The sequence below is a fragment of the Carlito syrichta genome, unplaced genomic scaffold, assembly GCF_000164805.1.
Source record: "Carlito syrichta isolate Samal-C Ts95f unplaced genomic scaffold, Tarsius_syrichta-2.0.1 Scaffold187473, whole genome shotgun sequence".
NCBI lineage: Eukaryota > Metazoa > Chordata > Mammalia > Primates > Tarsiidae > Carlito > Carlito syrichta.
The window spans coordinates 1-2,638 of NW_007131569.1; the positions used below are offsets into that span (position 1 = coordinate 1).

The 2,638-nt window shown below is 42.3% G+C and overlaps 1 pseudogene; it reads left to right on the forward strand.

Annotated features, from left to right (window-relative positions):
* Positions 1-2,024: 2,024 nt before the first annotated feature.
* LOC110594970 lies at positions 2,025-2,355 on the forward strand (annotated as a pseudogene).
* Positions 2,356-2,638: the final 283 nt, after the last annotated feature.

Genomic DNA, 2,638 nt, shown 5'->3' on the forward strand with positions numbered 1-2,638 from the left:
CCTGGTGTTTATACTGGTTAACTTTAATTGACAAATATAGGAAGGATTCGGTTGAGCTTTTATTTGGTTGCATCATGATTCACTATTTCATCATGTCATAATCATCATCAGCTTAAAGGGACCATCCATCATTCTTCTACAGTTTATAACATGCCAAGACTGTTGCAGCTGAGGGACACACAAATGAGTGGTAGCTGAGGTGTCACCAAGGTACTCATGGGACAGACCTATTCCTCTGAGTTCTCCAACATCTTCCTCTTAAACTGACTCAATCTGCTGAGCTTTTCCCCAAACAAACAATGCATATAGGCAGTTGGGCTTCAAGCAATAACGTTTGTTTATGGGACTGTACCACTGTGGGAGTGTCTTGTATGGACTGCTTGCAGAAATAAACTCCAGTATCCTCAGCCTCCATCCTGCTATTTTCAGTGTGAAACCAGTGCCAGAACCACTGCCTTTGAACCTATTTGGAATGCCAGAGAACTCCTTGGAAACTAAATGAATCAGGAGTTGTGGAGACTGTCCTGGTTTCTACAGGTAACATTTCAAGTGGATGTTTCCATTACTGTGGAGAAGGTACTGAATAGACCTGCAGGAGATGGAGGCTGGCTCTCCAGGGATGGCAGGCAGGGAGAATGAATCTGGGTCATTACACCATCCCCACTAAATCCTGAACATGAGAGAAAGTGCAAGATTATGTACTACACTGAGACATTTTCACAATTTTTCGTTTTATAAAATGTCAGTCTACATAATGTTTTGTTATTTGCATTTATACATCAAAAACAACCCAATGATACAAAGAATAAAAGATTTTCAAGCCACAAAGCGATAATTAGATGCTGCATACACCAGCCCTCTCTGTGTGACAATCTTCACCGTAGTGTAGGTCCTACCCCTTCTAGAACACTTCACTCTCACAGATCTAAATAGCAAATGCCCTGGAAATGTGCACATATAACAAGTGGCAAGAACACACATGAGAGGCAGTGGGACCCAGAGCTTACTCTCTCATCCAATAGTCCTTCCACTTCTCTCTCTATCCTTACCAGGGACCTAGAACATTAGCAGCTTCAGAACCTGAGCAGGGATCCTTATTTTCAGTGCCTGAACTGAGGAGTCCTGATTAATCAAGTCAAGGTCAAAGCTGTACTTTGATCTCACACTGACATAGGAAATTCCTCCCTGGGGGATAGTATGCAAATCCCCTTGTGGGTACAATAGACTGAAGAGACAATAGAAAGATGAGAGTCTCTTTTGTGAATAAATTGACACAAAATGACCTTTCTGTTTCATGGAAAACTAAGAGAGATAAAATCTTGCAGTTTCAGTCAAAGAAGAGGCAAATAATGTTTCCTTCTATTTTCTCCATCAGTTTTTTAATACTCTAGTATTTTCCTAGGCATATTTTTACGCTTTTCTTTCATAAAGTTGAACTTCCATAAGTATTTGGTTATTCTCATTTTTTGTTTTGCTTGAGGCCAAGAGTTTGAGACCAGTCTATGCAACACAGTAAAACCTCACCTCAAAACAAATAAAAATCAAATGAACATACAAAGAAGGGAGGCAGGACGGCAGACCACCCAGTCTTTCTGACTTACTGACATCGAGGCACCCACAGAGCCAGAGACGGTGTATTCTCTGCCAGGGGGTCCGTAGCTGAGCCAATAAGGAACAACTGCTGTGTCTGCTTTGCTATTGGGGCAACAAAGCATATTAGGGTCCACAGGGTGATGCATTGATCCCTGCGGTGGGTCCAGGTACTCAGCCTGTCCCTCTTGACCTACTTTCAAGGATTCCTGGTGTTTCCTGCTGCCTCAAGCTCCTTCTTCCCGTCCCAATCTCCCCCCTGCTCCCATCCCCATCCTGGAAGGAGTCACCACCCACCTCCCACCATGACTCCTAAAAACATCCACACACACCCTCACACAAATATCCACAAGAAATTGAATGACCTGACAGGAGGACTGTAGAATAGTGTTCAGCAGGTCCTGTTGGAGATGACATGTTCCATGGCAAAATAGAACAATAGGGATAAATGACAGTCCTATTAGGGTGGAGTGTTTTTCTTGAAAATTCATTTTCCAAAAGATGGCACTTCAAACCACCTAAGGTTGCCTGTACAACAGGAATATATCATCCAAATGTAAACAGTAATGGCAGCATCTGTCTTGATATTCTACGGGCACAGTGGTCTCCAGCAACATTTCAAACATACTCCTGTCCATCTGTTCTCCATTGTGTGATCTCAATTCAGATGATTCTTTAGTGCCCAAGATTGTTTGAATCTACAAAACAGACAAAGAAAAGTACAGCACAATAACTCAAGAATGGACTCAGAAGTGTGAAATGTAATTAAATAAGTTATTGGATAACCTCTACAAATAAAACTAGGGGAACTCTGAAAGAGAAAGCCTTTTCATTTCCATTTGGCTTCTTTCTGTGAGCCCAAGCCTCATCTTCCCTGCCCTGGTGCACAAGATTACCTGATACAGCAGTGCCGCATGTTGCACATACTTGGAGAAACAAACCAGAAGCACTGTATTCCTGTAGCATCATTGTCTCCTAACAGCGTGATATGTGTGTTACAAGCTAGTTCTCCAGCTGTAACCTAGGTGTGTGGTTAAAAGCGTTCTTC